The following is a 20,272-nucleotide window of genomic DNA, read 5'->3' as shown; positions in this document are numbered from 1 at the left end:
AGCTAGAGATTTTTGCATTTGGATGGGAGTCGAGTTGGGGTAATACTGCAGTTATAACTCAAGCCAACTGTGCTGTGAAGACATACCCCTAGACCAGTGGTTCCCAAACTGTGGGTTGCACTCCAAAATGGAGTTGCACCATCAGCAGATGGGATCATAGTGATCCCTAGTGTGTGGAGGATGTCATTTTGCTCTGCACTGCATGACCTTGTGTGTACAGTGCGTGCAAGGCCACGATGCACAGAAGACACCATTTTGCTCTACAAAATGCATACTCCACACAGCATGGCATGACCATGCACCATATGTACAAGGTCACGCTGTGTGGAGGATGCCATTTTAGAGAGCAAAATGGCATCCCACACAAGGTGTGACTTCACATATACCATGTGTAGTGCTCCCTCTTCACCTGGTTACCTTTTTTAATGCCAATCTGCTTACAGGTTTTGATGGACAGGTCTCAGTTCTTCTGGATCCCGCCACCCACTCAGCAGGGTGTATCTTCTTTATTTTTCCCTATGAATGTATTTGGCGGTGCCTCCGCCCCCCTTGCTCCTTCATGGCAGAGTCACCAGGGCAGCTTGGGAGGAAAATTCTAACCACAAGGTAACCCCCACTTACTTGCCAAATAGTTGGAGACTCCCAAGAAATAGCATAAATACATACAATGTATTCAACACTGTAATTATATTAAACAGGAGACAAATATAACATAACAGGGTAAAACACTATTTTTAGGGTCACTGGTGCCCACGCTGATAATACCCATGACTTTCCCCAGTAACGGGACCTGATGTAGCAAATGTAAGGTTAGTGTCCTGTTGGTACGCGTACTTTGTTGGGGCCCTTTTTGACCTATGACCACGATATCTTCTCTGCAGTGCTTTAGCAGGGTGTCTGACTGGCTTCAGTACAGCCCAAAGGACCTCACAAGTGGGAGGAGGTGGTAAGTCCCTCCACAGGTTTAATATGCAGGAGGTTGTAAAATCCCCAAACCCTTACTCCCTGGCTTGAGGACACAGTTCAGGGAGTAAGGGGTCCCCAAAACAATTTCCCTGACTGACTAACTAAAAAGATGGTGCACTCACAAACTCCATGAATGATCCTCAGGTTCAGAGATGACTCTGGACTCCTCAGTCACCGAAGAGGGGCTGATCTCTGCTGGCAGGAAACCTCTTCAGGCAGGAATCAGGGTGCTTCTAGTCCCACCCAGGATTTCCCCTCACCACAAAGGGATGCAGGGGTCCAGGTGCAGATTACACAACTATACTAAAATCCAAACCGTAGTCTCCTAGCCCAGCGTCCAAGCACACTCACAGCAGGCAGAAGCCCTGAACTAGCAGTCAGAGCAGAGCTGACCACGTGGTGACTGGTCTCACCTAGGGAGCTGGGGGACTAACTCAGCCCGGCTGGGGAAGTTTCCCAGCAAAACTCTACAAACTGGGAGTCATCAGTGGAGAAGGAAAAGCCCAACTGAGGGATCTTGCTTTTAGGTCCCTAAAGGCCTGTTCTCGGGGGGAACCTCGGACTCACCAGCTCCCCACACAGCCACTCCTGCCCTTGCCCTGGCTGGCTCCAGACTAACTCAAAAATGTCTTTCCTGAGCTCCCTGGGAAGGGCATCTCACTCCCTATTGGTTGCCAGGCAGATTCTGAGTCTGCCTTGGCTCCCCCTCCCTACCAGGGACAGTGTGCCTCTCCCTGAGCTGCCAGCTGACAGAGCCCCAGGAATCTAGGTAAGCTCCTTGGGGGTTATTCGGGTGTGCGAAGTCATGCTGTGTGGAAGATGCCATTTTACTCTTCAAAAAGGCATTCTCCATGCTGTCTGGGGTCCTGGAAGGAAATAATTAAAATGGGGTTGTGCCAGCAAAAAAGTTTGGAAACCATTACCAGACTCACGGGATATAGGACGTGAGCTGAATGGTTAAGTCTAAAGAGAAGGTTTGAGAAGAACTTTGTTGTCTTATTGCTGATTTCTTTGTAAATAAAATCAAACCTCAGGATAGGAATCTAAGTTTGGACTCTGCATACGTGTTCATAGAGCATATTGGGAAAGGCAGCTGATCACATGTCCCTTGCAAGTACCACTTTTATACACACATTGCAAATTACACTATCCTTTTCATATATAGGAAACAATGTTGTGAAGAGGTAACCATTGCACATGTGTAGGGTTGTTTACTTGCAGCATTTTCTCTAACTGATCCATTCAGGAGAATTATGTTGGTGGTGTGGGTATAGCCGTTCAGTGGTAGATTATTATTTCTGTCACTGAGCTCTTCTGCAGATGTGATAGACAGAAACTTTGGCAGGGGGTTATGGGGTTTGCAGAATCTCATTAGCCTTGAGCTGTAAACATACTTGTATGCCACTGAGATAAACATGAAATACAACATCCATAAACACTAAACCCCAGGGCCCAGAATGCCTCGTGAAGGTGGACTGTGTTTCTGTCATTTATGTGGATGTGAGACAATGCTACATATTAATTGAAAATTAAGCAATAGTCACTAAGCATTCTTTATAAACAACATTTGTGTTAACACTTACCTTAAATAATACATTATGATAACATCTGCTTACAACATTTTAGGAAAATTATTGCCTTCATGTCATTTAGATAAATAATCCTTCTGTCTCTAAGTGGCAGTTTGCTGTCAACATTTGCATCTTTTACCCACATCATGACAGCTTTGGCACTTTACCTTTCAAGCCTATTAATATTCAGCAAAATATCAATGTTTGTGTTGGATGTGACTTATTTATTTTATCGATCCTCTATATAGAAGCCAAAAGCAAAATTAAATGAGTTCTGGCTCAGGCTAGCATGCAAAGGCAGTACCTATAAAAAATCAAACTGCAATGTATTGAGAAGATTAATTGAAGAATAGTCTCTTGGTATTAGGCTTACCACATTAAACAGATCATTTTAGAAATCATGCCATGTATGTAATATTGCATTTATCACCATGGTGGTGAAATTTCTGTTTAGCTTCACTGCCATCAGTTTTTATACAATCTGTGATTTGGCTACAATTGCCAACAGCCTAATTGTGTTCTTTTTCTACCTGCCCTTGTTATGCTGCCAGGAGTTTATTATGTGTAAATTAAAAATAAAAATATATCATGTGCAAAGTGTGGAGTCAGCTAGAGCATGTATCCTTTAAACTGCAATGTACATTAGTCCAAGGGCTTGTTTACACAGAGCAGGGATGTGATTTCTAAAGCTCACTAATGTGCTGCACATTAATTGGTCTGTTGGTGTGCAGTAAAGGTTCCCTACTGTGCTTCAACATAGTATTGTTTGAAACAGGTCCTGAGAGAGAAGGAGGGATCAGGGTCCCCTACAGCCTCCCCCAGCCAACAATCTAGCCACTGGTCTGCCTGGCCACTGATGGCCCTATCACAGGCCTGTTTTTCAGAAGTGAGTATGAAGCCTGATTCTAGCATGTCTTTTTAAGGTGTCTCAAGCTGGGTACCCAATTACTGAGACACCCCAAATCACCAGGCACTTTTGAACATCTTGGTCCAGTCAGGTGGTGATTAAGAATAGCGGTCTTCACTAGCAATCCAATCACTGCAGAGCTGCACCACTGAGAGTCCAATAATGGAAAATCTGAGGAAAAGTGTTGGAGTAGACAAGGGCTAAATGAAAGACTAAGGGAAAAGTATGTTCACAATGACAACAAAGATTTTTTTTACGTTCTTTGCAGACTCCTTTCTTTCCTCTTGCCAAAATAAAGTGACAGTGTGGGTCAGAGAACAAGAAGTCACAGAGGTTAAGGGAAGAAGGGACCATCTAGTCAGACCTCTTATAGTACAGGCCATCAGCACCCATGTGCTTACTCAGCAACCGAAATCATATGAGACTGAAAACACGATGTGGAGCTAGACTTGAATCCAAAAAGCATGTGCTTGGAGAAGGAAGATAGGAGCATGGCCTGAGCAATAAAATGTTGAAAGCAAACCACAATACATGGAATATTTCCTATTTTGATGTACTGAGTTAACATTTTATGAGCCCCAACATGCAACTTTAGGAGTTTATTTTTCTCTTCACTGGGTTTTGTTGAGCCTGGAATAAACTATGAAATTTGGATTTTTTTAATAACCCAACATTCTGAGCAAAAGAGCTAAGGAAAAATTCATGCCACTAAAGCAAATTAGAGCCTCACAGGGGTTCCTTAGTTTGCTAAGTGCCAAAAGAATATTTGTTGCCAGTAAATGCTGGGTAAATAATGTGTAACAACTTACAAATATAGTATTTGACCTATTTTGTCTCCGTTATTTTGCCTGTGTATTGATCACAGTTTTCAGCTCTACCTCTGGGCTTCTTTGTAAAATGGGTCTCATAGTACTTCCTTATCACACAGGGGTCCTGTTTGATACTCCAACCCAATGCTGCAGGATCACTGGAAGTTCAGTTAACTCCAGTGTCCAAGAGGTCAGCTGGGAAACCATCTCAGCAAAGGTCTGAAAGCCTTCTGAGAACATCAGACTGAGGATTGTGAATGTGTTCCATGCTTGAATGCAGAGCTCTGTTTGAGTCAATTCCAGGTTCTATGTAAATATTTTATATAGCTCCAACTGTGAGGTTTTGGTCATTCAATTCTATAAAGTGTTGTGAGCTCCTGTGGAAAGATGAAAGGTGCTAAGAATATTAATTTATAATAAACATATACATTTTAAAAATATATTCTGAATATGAAAAGACCACATCAATTTGGGCAAAGTCCATGGATTTTCCAGTATTAGTGTATGACTAGGGACTATATCCTCCCCTTGGCTCATGCAGAGAATCCTTTGGCATCATTGGGAGTAGCATACGTGTCTCAAGGGCACCATATATGTGTAACTATGTCCTAATCGGGGACCTAAGCTAATAATATTCCTGCCCAGTGTGCAATTATGATTGTGGTCCAAACACTGCATGCAGTACTCACTTGAGGCTTGATCCTACGCTCATTTAAGTCAGTGGAAAAGCGGCCACTGACTTTAATGGTGTAGCATCTGGAACTTGATTCTTGCAATGGGCTCAGCTAGAGTGGCCCACTGGGTCCTGTTCTAAAAGTTTACATTTCAGGATTGAGGCCTTACCCACATAAATGTAAAGGAGTTTTGACTATGTAGGATGTAGCCTTAGGGTTAACAAATAGGTAAATTGCTAAATTGAGTCAGTATGGGAAATTTTTAGAGGCACAACTGATCTTGTCCAGTCCTTCCTACTCTAGAAACTCTGCTGGAAATGTCACAAGAAAAGATAATTCTGGTACCTTCTGATTGTGGCTCGGTCAGAAATGTTGTGACAATAAACTGTCTGATAGTATTTTTGATTCTAGTCACAGCCAAATTTAAACCTGTGAATAGGAAAAAAATAAATAGCGAGCAAATGAAAGTTAGCTTAATATTTATAAAAAGAAAAGGAGTACTTGTGGCATCTTAGAGACTAACAAATTTATTTGAGCATAAGCTTTCGTGAGCTACAGCTCACTAACAAATTTATTTGAGCATAAGCTTTCGTGAGCTACAGCTCACTTCACTACTGCTCTAAGGTGCCACAAGTACTCCTTTTCTTTTTGCGAATACAGACTAACACGGCTGCTACTCTGAAACCTTAATATTTATGTTTTCACAGCCACTCTAAATGACTTGGTTCTGTGGCTGGGCATTGAGTTGGGTCTGTGCTTAGTTGCATCTGGCAGTTGGTCCACTAGAGGATTACAGGTAACTACTTCAGCCAGCTAACAGAATTATTCCATTATTTCAAATGATAGCTGTCTGTGATGGGGTTCAACAGTTCCAGGTTCAAACCCTGCTAATGATCCATGCAGAGTGTCATTGTTACACTTATTAATTTGGAGTGATTTGCCCAGGATTCCCAAATGTTGATAACCCAGATCCCTATGCCACTATCTCTCATAAGAAGAGCATTCCAGCCTTTTCTCCTAAGAAAGTGTTAGCAGTAATTTTGTTGCAAAGAAGAAAATTCTGCATAATACAACATAATTTATTTGGAAGAAATATGATGGAGGGGTTATTTTTAAATAACATAATAAATAGTTCAGCAAGAAAATAAAATGTGTTCTGAGTCTGGTAGGCTATCATCTGAAAATCAGAATCCCATGCATGAGGAGTACGAAGACAGAAAAAGGGCAGCATGAAAAATTGATCATAGGTATAGAAGCCTTAGCTAGAAAACATTTTTTTCAAAGAAGAACATCTTTTGCACTTTCAAAGGGAGCTCTAACAATTGAAAAGACATTTATAGGAGACAGGAAACTAGTAGAGCTGTGTGAAACATTTATATTGAAATCTAAAGCCTGGTAAAACACGACTGGCTTCAGGTTTTGTTGCAAGCTCAGAACTTGGAACAAATTCTCTGAAACTTTTGGTAAATTTTGACTAAGCTTTGAGCAAATTTGGGCTGATTTATGGGTTTTGGTGAAAAATAGGCAATACTTCAGAGAAGAGCAGGGTCTAATCAGCATATTTTGGGAGGCTCAGTCAGTGGCACAGATGAGTATGGTATTGTGCAGTCTATTGAACTCTGATGTCATTTCCTAGTGAGCATTAAGTGGTCCTACTATAATATTACAGCAGTGCCCAGTAAAAGTCAGTGGGAGTTGTGGGTGCTCAGTACTTTGGAAAATTGGCCAGTTATTTACAAGCTTATTTATGGACTAACTTTAGAGGCCTGTTTTTTTTTTAATTGACCCCTACTTTAAGACAATGGTGGGTATCTGTGAATTATTTGGCGTCACTTTTGAGAATTAGGACTTTATCATCTCTTTTTGTGTATCACTGATCTGCTTTAGAGACGAGACTCTTGGCATTTTCCTCCTTCTGTCATAGCTCAGTAACAACCGTTGTATCTTCTCTTGTGACTCCATGAAATTAGCACCACCTGGCTTTGATATATTTCAATGAAGAGATTTCACAATGAATCTTCACATGGCTCCTGTCACCTCAGACTGAGCTGTGCATACTTTGGGCCTCCTCTTGCAATATTATGAGGGCCATATTCTGATACTCTTACTCATGTTGAATAGCAACTTATTCTGTGAGACATCCCACTGTCTTCAAAGTTAGGTCATCAATAGGATGTCTTGCAGAGTAAGGTGACACTGGGTGTGATCTGAGAGAATAAGGCCCAATGCAAGCAGACCTATGGATTTCAGTGAGACTGCTTGTGTTATCAGGTACTACTCAACATGAAATCCATGGGTGTGCTATGTATTAAGGTACTAGTCAGCCTGAGAAAAGGCAACAGAGCCCAAGTCTTTTGTGTTGGACCTCTTTTCATTTTGTTAGGTTTTTTTTATTTTTTAAACTCCAGTTAGACTTTCCCTTTTGCCCATGTTGGCACTTATGCCAACCCAGATGACATAACTGCAAAGCTTTCCTGGAACTGCTGATAAATCTGCTGCAGGTCTATTGGAACTGATTCCAGCTATGGGGTGTATCTGTATGATACTTTAAGGACTATTGTGAATGCTATTCTTGAGCTTGCTGCAAAACAGTTTGCTTCTTGGTCTAGTGCATAGTATTAGTATTTTCCCTTAACTTTCATTTAGATTGGTACCGTACATCGGTACTAATTGCATACGGAGGTGATTCATGACTTTGGGCAGCATTTTAAGGTCACTCTGAAGGAACTGTAATCTGGGGACATTTTGTGGTATTTGTGGCTTTTTCATCAGTTGATCGCAGAAGAATCGAGTCCAAGGCTCCAGGGATTCACAACTCTACTAATCAGCAGGCAAGTGCTTCCCTGCTCCAGGTTCAAAAAGCTGGACAGCTAATGAAAGTGATTTTTTTGCTTTGAACACTACTGCCAGAGTTAGTGATGCTACATCCAACAAATGCCCTCGTTTGTCAATTTTTTAAAAATCTGAAATGCGTAGTTTTTTTTCTATTCATTCTACATCTGGACAAAGGGCTAGATCCAAAATGCACTGAAATCATTACAAAGATTCCTGTTGACTTCAGTGGGCTTTGGATAAGGCCCATATGGAGCTGGGATTTTAATACATTAAAGCTCACATTTAGAGGGCAGAGAAGTTAAGCTGACTGGCCTATAATTCCGCAGGTTGTCATGTTATTTCCCTTTTTATAGGGCCCTATATTTGCCCTTTTCCAGCCTTCTGGAATCTCTCCATTCTTCCATGACTTTTTGTAGATAATCGCTAATGGCTCAGATATCTCTTCAGTCAGCTCCTTGAGCATTCAAGGATGTATTTCATCAGGCCCTGATAACTGAAGGCATCTAATTCGTCAAAGTAATTTTTAACTTGTTCTTTCCCTATTTTAGCCTCCGATACTACCTCATTTTCACTGCCATTTATTATGTTGGTCATCCAATCACTGCTAACCTTATTGATGGAAACTGAAATAAAAAAGTCATTTAGCACTTCTGCCATTTCCACATTTTCTGTTATTGTTTTCTCCCCCTCGTTGAATAATGGGCCTACCCTGTCCTTGGTCTTCTTCTTGCTTCTAATGTATTTGTAGAATGTTTTCTTGTTACCCTTTATGTCTCTAGCTAGTTTAATCTCGTTTTGTGCCTTGACCTTTCTAATTTGTCCCTACATTCTTGTGTTATTTGTTCATATTCATGCTTTGTAATTTGACCTAGTTTCCACTTTTTGTAGGACTCTTTTTTGAGTTTCAGGTCATTGAAGATCTCCTGGTTAAACTAGGGTGGTCTCTTGCCATACTTCCTATCTTTCCTATGCAGTGGGATAGTTTGCTCTTGTACCCTTAATATGCCTCTGAAAAACTTCCAACTCCCTTAAATTGTTTTTCCCCTTAGACTTGCTTCCCATGGGATCTTACCTACCAACTCCCTGAGTGTGCTAAAGTCTGCCTTCTTGAAATCCATTGTCTTTATTGTGCTGTACGATTCCCTCCTACTATTTTTTAGAATCATTAACGATATCATTTCATGATCACTTTCACCTAAACTGCCTTCCACTTTCAAATTCTCAACCAGTTCCTCCCTATTTGTCAAAATCAAATGTAGAACAGCCTCTCCCCAATAGCTTTCTCCACCTTTTGAAATAAAAAATTGTCTCCAATACATTCCCAGAACTTGTTGGATAATATGTGCCCTGCTGTATTATTTTCCCAACAGATGTCTGGGTAGTTGAAGTCCCCCATCACCATCAAATCTTGTGCTTTGGATGATTTTGTTAGTAAAAAAACCCTCATCCACCTCTTCTTCCTGGTTAGGTGGTCTGTAGTAGACCCTACAATGACATCATCCTTGTTTGTACCCCTTTTATCCTTACCCAGAGACTTTCAATAAATCTGTCCTCAATTTCCATCTCAACCTCAGTCTAAATGTTTACATTTTCAATATATAAGGCAACATTTTATCCCTTTTTTTCCCTGACTGTCCTTCTTGAGCAAGCTGTACTCTTCTATACCAATATTCCAGACTGGAAATATTCCAGTCAAGCATATTATCCTACCAAGTCTCTGTGAGGCCAACTATGTCATAGTTGTGTTTATTAACTAGTATTTCAAGTTCTTCCCGCTTATTACCCATATTTCTTGCATTAGTATACAGACATCTAAGATACCGATTCGATTTCTTCCCAGGTTCTCTCTTGTCTCTCCCTTATCCATGCTATAAGAGACCATGCTTTCCCCAGATTCTGACTCTTCTCCCAGATCTCTATGTTTTTGACTTACTAGTGGACTTTTATCACCTGCCCCCATTGAACCTAGTTTAAAGCCCTCCTCACTAGGTTAGCCAGTCTATATCCAAATATGCTATACCCCTTCCTCGATAGGTGGACCCCATCTCTGCTTAGCAGCCCTTCTTTCTGGAACAGGATCCCATGGTCAAGGAAGTGGAAGCCCTCCTGGTGACACCATCCTCATAGACAAGCATTCATCTCATTTAGGTTGGATATTAGGAAAAACTTTTTCACTAGGAGGGTGGTGAAACACTGGAATGCGTTACCTAGGGAGGTGTTAGAATCTCCTTCCTTAGAAGTTTTTAAGGTCAGGCTTGACAAAGCCCTGGCTGGGATGATTTAATTGGGGATTGGTCCTGCTTTGAGCAGGGGGTTGGACTAGATGACCTCCTGAGGTCCCTTCCAACCCTGATATTCTATGATTCTATGATTCTATGATCTCCAGGCCAGTCCCAGCTTTTGTCAGTCAGAGGTTTAGGGACACCCGGAGCATGGGGTTGCATCCCTAACCACCTTCACTAATAGACGTTGATGGACCTGTCCTCCATGAACTTATCTAATTCTTTTTTGAAGCCACATCCCATCACAACATCCCATGGCATCGAGTTCTACAGGTTGAATCTGCATTACGTCAAGAAGTACTTCCTTATGTTTGTTTTAAACTTGCTGTCTCTTAATTTCATTGCATGATCCTTGGTTCTTGTGTTATGAGAAGGGCTAAATAACACTTACTCACTTTCTCCATACCATTCATAATTTTATAGCCCTCTATCATACCCCCCTTAGTCATCTCTTTTCAAAGCTGAACAGCCCCAGACTTCTTAATTTTACCTCATATGGAAGCTGTTCCGTACCCCTAATAATTTTTTTGCTCTTCTCTGTACCTTTTCCAATTCTAATATATCTTTTTAGAGATGGGGCAACCAGAACTGCTGCAGTATTCAAGATAGGGGTATATCATGGACTTACATAGTGTCATTCTGATATTTACTATCTAATTATTGATCCCTTTCCTAATGGTTTCTCATATTCTGTTCGTTTTATTGACTGCTGCTGTACATTGAGCAGATGTTTTCAGAGAACTATTCACAGTGACTCCAAGATCTTTCTTGAGCGGTAACAGCCAAGTTAGAACCCTCCATTTGTATGTATTGTTTGGTTTATTTTTTCCATTGTGGATTACTTTGTGCTTATCAATGTTAAATTTCATCTGCCATTTTGTTGTCCAGTCATCCAGTTTTGTGAGATCTCTTTGTAACTCTTCAGTCAGCTTTGGACTTAGCTATCTTGAGTAACTTAATATCATCTGCAAACTGTGCTACCTCACTTTTCAGTCCCTTTTCCAAATCATTTATGAACATGTTGAACAGCATAGATCCCAGAACAGATCCTTGGGGGACCTTACTATTTACCTCTCTCCCTTGTGAAAACTAACCATTTATTCCTACCCTTTGTTTCTTATATTTTAATCAGTTACTGATCCATCAGAGGACTTCCTGCTTATCCTATGACTACTGACTTTGCTTAAGAGCCTTTGGTGAGGGACCTTGTCAAAGGCTTTCTGAAAGTCCAATGACAATATATCCACTGGATCACTTTTGTCCACATGCTTCTTGACACCCTCTGATAATTCTGATAGATTGGTGAGGCATGATTTCCCTTTACAAAAGCTGTGTTGACTCTTGCCCAGCACATTATATTCATCTGTGTGTCTGATAATGCTGTTCTTTACTATAGTTTCAACCAATTTGCCTGGTACTGATGTTAGGCTTACTGGCCTGTAATTGCCAGGATTGCCTGTGAAGACTTTTTTTAAAATTGCAGTTACCTTACTACCACCACCACCAGCCCCCCAGTGTCATCTGGTACAGAAGCTGATTTATGCTATAGGTTACATACTACAGTTAGTAGTTATGCCATTTCATATTTGAGTTCCTTTAGAACGCTTGTGCGACTACCACCTGGTCGTGGTGACTTTTACTGTTTAATTAATCAATTTGTTCCAAAACCTCCTCGATTTACACCTCAGTCTAGGACAGTTCCTCAGATTTGTCACCTAAGAAGAATGGCTCTGGTGTGGGAATCTCCCTCACATCCTCTGCAGTGAAGACTGATGCAAAGACTTTATTTAGCTTCTCTGCAATAGCTTTATGTGCTTCTTTTTAATATGTAACAACAGTTCACTTCCATTTCCTAGCCTGGTGCAGGACTAAAGGTTTAGTTGGGGGAATAACATGGAAAGGGGGTTGGGAGAACCATAGAAATAGCATAAGAGAGTAAAAGATTGGAGGTATCTAGCTATCTGGAGAAAAGTCCTTCTATCAGAAGCCATGCTGCTGCTTCTCCCTTTAGAATGTGAGTTAGTTACCTCTTTGGGGGTCACAGTGCAGCCATACTCTCTCTAACCTCCTACCAGATGTTTGCTTTCCTCCTCTTAAAACAGGTATAAATCTCTATAGCCCCACGCAGAGGAAGAAGAAAGTCTAGTTTCAGTCACCTTCTTCGGGGACTCCTGTTGCAAACCCCTTTAAAGGAAGGAAGATGATTTGTGCTTACTGTGGGGTGCTTTTCGTAAAGTTTCAGAGTAACAGCCGTGTTAGTCTGTATTCGCAAAAAGAAAAGGAGTACTTGTGGCACCTTAGAGACTAACCAATTTATTTGAGCATGAGCTTTCGTGAGCTACAGCTCACTTCATCGGATGCATATGCATCCGATGAAGTGAGCTGTAGCTCACGAAAGCTCATGCTCAAATAAATTGGTTAGTCTCTAAGGTGCCACAAGTACTCCTTTTCTTTTTTCGGAAAGTGTTGACTATCCGGTGAAGCATCACCCCTGCTTCACAGAAGCTGAGGCTGAGAGGTTATTTGCTCATAGTTAAATAATAAGCCAAGGGCAGAGTCAGGATTAGAAGTGCAGTCTTCTGACAGTGGTGCTGTACTGCCTCTGCTGAAATCCCTACAGCAACCCATCTTTGCACTAAGAGAAAACACACATTCCTCTGTGAGGAAATAATCCCTTTCTCTGACTTACCCCTTATTTTAATAGCCGCACTAAGCAGCTGGAATTGAACCTAGTTGCACCATGGTTTTGATGGTGAGCATCTTTGTACACCCATCATTTGGTTTTGAAGATATATGAATCATCCTCCTTTAGATCCTGAGTGTCAAATAGGTTCCCAGGCCTTTGCCAGGAGAGCGTTCTACTGTACCACTCGATCCGACCCTTCCCTTCTTTTCCTGTACTTATTGACTTGCACGGAATAATACCAAGAGTTGACCCTTAAAACTACGCTCAGCATCATTCATTAATTTATAACCCAAGGCTGTGTGTATGCCCTAGTGCCAGTTCCTTAGTGCAAAGCTAGAGAACAGGAACAATTGCCTGGTTAACCTGGCCTTGTACATCTCAGGCTAGCTACCTATGTCTGACCTTGAAAGCATTAACCAAAGTGAACCATTAAATAACATACAGCAGGGCAGGCAGGGGCATGCAGCTCTGAAAGCAACATAAACAAATTGATTCTTTAAGCTCCATGAATGCATCATTCTGTCTCCGCTAGCACTTCTGCTATTTGCGGTACTTAAATACAATCCTTTTGTGCCCCCTAGGAGTGAATGGGAAGTTACAGGTTATATTCAATCTGAAGTTTTATTGCTTTACAGCAACAGTTGTCGCATGTTTCCCAAGATAGGTACAAAGTCAGGACTCACTGAGACTGACAGTTACAGGGTTGCAAGATTTGTGATCAACATTATACGAAAGGCTCTATCAAGAAATATGTATGCAATGTTATTACACTGCCATCCAATTAGGTACCATCCCTTGAAAAATCATGAGCATTCCTTGTAGGCAACATTACAGATGTTACATTGGAACATAAATACAACATTTATTATGGCATATTGATTTTATACAGTCATTAAACTAATTTATCACACTACTACTTATGGTGATGCAAAACCAAGGGGGTGATTCTAGAGCACTGAATGGCAGCAGGATCAGACCCTAACTAATGGAAAACATTTTCCAATTTTCTTTGAAAAGCAGGAGAGAGAAACCGTGCCATTTTCACTGTGAAAAATCTGATTTGCTAGGTGATAGCTGTTCACCAAGGTGAAATGTTGTGCATTTTTTTACTACTATGTGTGAAAGCTCCAGATTTCTCACTAGAATAATCAACATTCAAACAAAGACTGTTGGGTGCTAGAACACTTTATAGGAGTGCACAACTTATTTTGCTGACTCATCTTGGCAGCTGAACCAAGTGGGTCTTATTAACATACCACACGCAAGGAGTTTGAGTATATGTCTTTGAAGCAGAGAGAATTTGTGGCAGGAGCAAAGAGCTCTACAGGGAAAAATCCTAGGAAAGGCCAACACTAGGACAGAATTTAGGTTGAGATTTGTTTCCTGAGATTTGTTTAAGATAACAAAGACAAATCACAAAAAGGCCAGTGTGTAAATATCATGTTAAGGGCAGGATAGGAAGGTCACATGATTAAAGGTATGTTTTCTTCCCCCGCCCTTCTTCAAGCTTTCTTGTGTTTACATTGTACATCAGGGTTGAACATCCATCACTTTGACCACAACCACTTGAAAGGTCAAATGCAGTCTGAGTATTGACCAATGACAATGTTTTCTTGTTTCCTTATAGAGGTTAATTAGTGTCCAGCTGACTACCTGATTCAGGGTGCATTAAAGATTTTGTCTAGACTGTGAAAAGTGATAGAACTAGTTACTTAGGGTTACTTAGGTGCTAAGTGGCATTTTAAACCATGTCAATTAGCATGTTTTAAAGCACCACTCTTTTCTCAGTCTAGACAAAACCATGGTGATGGTGGTATGCAGAAGCACCCCTGTTACCAGGTATGCCCTCTTTTGTGATTGCCTAGTCCCTAGTGTCCCATCCCATGGTGGGAATTCTTCTTCTAGGAATGTTACCCCAACATGCCTTTTTGGAAGTGGCCCTTTAAATTTAGTAGAGATGTGACTATTTTACAACTTCTCAGTGGTTTGTTGCATCTTCCTTTCATCCTGCTAGTCAGAGTTCTTATCTTTTGCTATGTTTTCCCTTTTTTACATCTAAGGAGATAGCACATCCCCATGCAGGAAGAACATTAAATATATGGTAGTTGAAACCTTGTAAGTAGATAGGGGCCTAAACCAACTTCTAAACCCCAAGGGCTTCCAAATGTCAATAATGATGATGTTGAACTCTCTAGTGAGAATGCATAAATGCGCAAACATTTGACAGTCTGCAAATGTTAATTTTCATTTACTGCATTCATAAATCTCATATTACAAAATTAGCTCTTAAAATGAAAGCATTAACTAAGCCGTACAAATATTTGTCAACTCTTATATCCTGTAATTATCATTCGGGCACTGGTACAAAACACAGTACATGACCTATATGTGAACGCCGTAGTCCATAGGAGCTGCTGTGTGTCCAGCAGCACTTCTGAAAATCAGTCCAGTAACTTAGACACCAAAATATGGACTTAGCACCCTAACTTTCAGCATACGTTGAAAAATCTTGGCCCTATATTTTTAGGTTCACTTTTATTTGTATTTCTGCATATTCATTACTGCTAAACTATTTGCTATAACTATTGCCTTCTGTATTCATTATTTGTGATTTATTTGCACGAGTATTTGACATTCCATCAACTTCCTTGAAGACAAAGATTCCCTCTTGATTGCTTGTATAAGACAAACATAAAGGACCATGAATGCTTTTGAGATTTGTTTTTGTTGAATGAATGAATGTTTGCAAGTGACTTTGTGTACCCTATGACCAGCCCTAATGATTACAGTGCCACTACAACTACTAACCCGTGCACAAAACAGAGAAATATTAAAAAGGACCACCGTTGCTTTTACAGAGATGCAGTGAATGAAGCTCAGCCAGGCCACTGAATTTATTAGTGGGATGTAGGGTAAGGTTGCTAGATGACATTCATTGTGTGGATCAGTGTGTTGGGACAGGAATAACATGCTTTGCAATGTCACCTTTCATCTGTTAAAATATATATTGGCTGAATCCAACGGGAATGTGCTGACTGCAGATCAGTGGATGCAAGTCCCAGTGATGAGAATTGCTGTGAGATGCTTTGGTTTTGAATTCTTTTCTGCAAAGCCCAATATTTTCTATAAAATAGAGTACAAAATACATATCAGTTACCGAAGAGAAGAGCAACTTTGATCAGACATGAATGAAAGAGGAACAAGAGATTAAAGGAGCCTCAGAGGCAGGGAAGCTTCTTGTGGGCCTGAGAAAGAAAACCCTTGGCCCAAAGGATTGCTTCCCCTCCTTGTGGGTTTTCAGCTTCTTATGGTCTTGGGGAGGGGAGGTTGGGTAGAAGGGTACAGCAGACGCCCACTGGCTCCTGTGCACCTGAGGGGGAGGCGAATACTCCCTGCCCCTTTTCCCTGTCAAGGGTGCTATTCTGGAGCAACAGCTTTCCACGCAGTCACCCTCTCCTCAGGATTAGAGTAGGAGCAGTATCATACTAGTTGCCTTTTGGGGGCTGGGAAGGAATTCTTCCCTCACCACCAGATTACACTGGGCGGGGTGGTTTTGTTTTTTGCCTTCCTTTCAGCAGTCTAGGGACCTAAGAGTAGGTTACGTCATAATGTGTTCATGTTGTTGCATCAGGTGCCCAGTGCAGGTATTTGTTCACTAGGGGATCCAGTTCACTGATAAACCAGGTTGGAATCAGGATTAGGGCAGGGTATCCCATGCCCTAGAGAAGGTGGGGAAGGGGCTGGGGTTTCTAATGTCTGGTTTAGCAAAGGGTTTCCCCATATACCTTTGCACAGGGAGAGGGTGGTAGGGTTCCAGCAATGCTGCAGAGACCTAGTTACAGGTTTGGAGGGTGGCAGGGCTGAGGCCAGCCCTCCCCAGGTGGCACAGATTATGGAAAGAAGGATGGATGAATTATTGCTGGCTAGTTTCCCAGCAGTGTTAAATTAATAAAGTTAAACCATATTGCAGGAGTCTTGTCAGCCTTCCGGTGGTGTCCAAGACTGGGCATGCTGAGAGGCATTGCCACATACTCAAACAGCCCCACAGCCTCCTAACTCATTGTAGAATCCAGCTCAGAAATTGCACTTCTTGGGTCTAATCCTGCAACTCTTATTCATTTGAGAATCCCCTTAATGTCTGTGATTGCTTATGTAAATGAATGGCTTAATGACTGGATCCCTTGGGCCTGATTCTCAGTTACTCCATTTCTGTGCTTGGGGCAGGATGGGTAAAGGTGGTTATAACCACCTTTATACTCCTCAAATTCTTTGGCCACCCAAGACCCTAAACTGGAGCTGCTTCAGAACTGCTCTAACTTACGTTTTGTTTCTCATGATCCCATATGGGCCCTGGAAAGTAGAAAATAATTGTACTGCAGTGCTCGCCAGCTACACCCCTGACCGACTTAAGCAATTCCCTACCATTGCAGGGGACTTCGTGTACCTCAGTCCTTCCTGTGGCACACAATAGTCACCTGAGGGCTGTAATTCTTTCACCTGATTTTGGTTGTGGGGCCTGATGTGGAGGTGGCTGGGTTGGGTTTAGTGGCCTGTGTTGTACAGGAGATCAGACTAAATGATCTGGTGGTTCCTTCTGGCCTTAAACTCTCTGATATAGTACTTCCTATCCTGGAAGCAGGGCTGGCTCAGAACCCTTAACCAGTTCAAGACTGAGCAAGGGGCATCCCTAGCATGGTGTTTCCACCTATTTAAAGCCTCTTTGCACTGCCAGTGTGGTGTGAAAGGGCTTTAGCATAACTACGAGTCAGGTCTTTTGTTTTCAAAACTTTCCATGGAATTTCTGCAGCTTACATGCTAAACTGCTTCTCTAGTTCTGCCCTTTCTGTCCCTTCATGTACTCCCAAGGCGGTTAATGCAAGAGCCATCTCCTCTGCAGCTCCTGTCATCTGAACAACTGTCCCCCTCCACACTTTTTTCAGTTAGCCATCCCTTTGGAAAACTCATCAGATAATATATTTTGCCTGTGCCACAAATTTTTCTTTTTGCTACCGTTATGTCAAGGGAAGGAGTGGCAACCAAGGTGGAAAAAGTCATTTGTTTGGGGATTTTTTCTCTTAAAAGTAATTGAATTTCCTAAATACACCCTCCATAATAGTACTAATGGGTTTTGTAAGAAGTAGCAGTATTATTACATCCCGTATATTTTGTGTCTTGATATCATTTATATTTTATTAGCAGGTAAAGTATTTTGTTTTTTGGTTATTCTCTAGGACATAGCTCTCTTCTCAGATCTGCAGAGTAGATCTTGACTCTGAATTTGTCCTCTTCTTAGGTATGTGGAACTGATATTGATGCCAGTTCATTTAGAGAGCTTTCTTCTAAATTAATCTTTTGTTCACTGGGGTATTTATAACCAAGTTTCCAGGCTTCTGTGATGTAATGTTCTTAGAACACAATGATATCTAAATTTTAAAATTCTGATCAATGGAATGACTTGCTTGGGAACTGCTGTGTTAGCATTTACTTCTCTGACAATTTCTCTGAACAGTTCTGGAACCCCGATAACATAATCTATATGAAGCCAACTGGGAAATACCAATGTAAACGTATGCATTCCTAATTTTATGCAGAAAGGTTCACTGCATCTGTGGTCTCTTCCTGCTGGGGAATATCCAGTGGGGTGTTCCAAAATATTGTAAATATTCTCCTTACAAAAGGACATCAGTTAAAGCCCAGGCTTTTCTAATCAGGATGCCATTGTGATAGATGGATACAGTTAAGAACTATTCCCCAATCTGTCTTATTACCACAGCTAGGGGCCACGTACCCACCCCCTCCCTCAGCACAGAGAGGTGTGGAAGGTCCCTCTTGCACAGAAGGCTGTCCAAGGGGCTGCATGAAAGACAAGGGCAGCCATATGTAGCAAATCCAACCATGTAGAATTATCTCCCTCTCTCTGTAGATGCCTGTAGCCTCTTATATGGGAGCTCAGCTCTGTGCACCAAAGAGGGGAGAGGTCAAGACACAGTCACGATCTGCCACGTTCCCATCTCTAGGCAGCATTTTGCTCTGAGTAGCATTTTTTTTCCCTTTCTCTGGCTTTAACAGACCACACAATATATGAGAGCCTGGGAAAGGTGTGGGAACCAGCCAATGGCAGTTCTGTGAGCCATGCTGCTATTGTTTGGGTGGCTGGTGATTGGGTACTATAGGGCAATACAGCTCTACCAGCGAACCTTGTGTATGACTAAAGATCCATCGGAGCGGGCGGCGCTTCATTAGTATTTCCTGTGGATTGCAGACGTATGCAAGTTTGCCAGGCCATACTGCCTGCCTCATTTCGTGATCAAACTGGACAACTTTAGTTGAGATGGAGCAATAAAATTGAAATCCCACTTCTTCCACCTCTTCATTCTTTTGGTACCTTCCCACATAGCAAATTTCTGAGCATATTATTGTACCATCTCTTAACAATATAAGAGTGACCGGGGCGAACCAGCTCCATCGTTCTATTAATGTTAGATGAAGCTGTTCATAAATCACGTCTGAATTTCCTATGTTCCATTACGGCGGAACTGCTTCTGGCAGTGCTCAGTATAATTCAACTAACAAACAAGGATAGATTTATTTTTAAATTGCATATCTACATAGTATCTATACTAAACTCTTTTGGAAAGATGCAAATAACTTAAATGCGTTAATTTATATGAATGCCATTGAGTACAGGTTACAGTATATTTTAATGAAGAAAAATGTTAATAGGCAGCTTACCTAAATAATTAACACAAGCGAGCAAACAAATCGCTGAGATCTCCTTATTTCCAAATTCCAGAGTAGCATCTGTGTTAGTCTGTATTTGCAAAAAGAAAAGGAGTACTTGTGGCACCTTAGATTGGTTAGTCTTTAAGGTGCCACGAGTACTCCTTTTCTCATTTCCAAATGCCATCCAGTCACATTTGGAGCAAGGTAGATACATCTGCGTCTGTCAACCTTTCAAAACAGTAAGGTTGCAAGCTAAAGGCAATAATGGGAAGATTTATATTTCTTTTCTTGCCTTCCACCTAAAACAATTCACTTAATGCTGTAGCTGTAATGATGGAAGTAATAAGGGAAATGTTAATCTCTCTGAAATGGTCAAGACACGAATTACTTTAAATGAATGTTTAAATTGTGTCATTATTTTATTGAGAGATTGGAAAATGAGGAGTCAATAGATATTTCACAAATATAGATAGATATTTATTATGAAATTATTATTATTTATTTTAATTAGTTCAATTTATACCAGTCGGAGTGGTCATTTCCATGCACTAAACTAGAGTTTGTTATGTCCTGCCCTTACAGGGCTGAAAATCCTATGTAAGACTTAGGACACAAGGCCTTGTCTAAACATACAAGTTGAATCAGTTTAATTTAGATCAGTTTTTAAACCAGTTAGCTAAAGCAATGAAAACCACCGTGTGAACACTCTCATTTCAATTTGAATGGTTTATTTCAGTTTATCTTAAACCTGTTTCTTCCAGACTTAAACTAATCCAAAGTTAGTCAACTTTAAACTGAACTAAGAATACCTGAAAAAAG

This window comes from Eretmochelys imbricata, chromosome 2, assembly GCF_965152235.1.
Source record: "Eretmochelys imbricata isolate rEreImb1 chromosome 2, rEreImb1.hap1, whole genome shotgun sequence".
Taxonomy (NCBI): Eukaryota; Metazoa; Chordata; order Testudines; family Cheloniidae; genus Eretmochelys; species Eretmochelys imbricata.
This window is presented reverse-complemented; position numbering follows the sequence as displayed.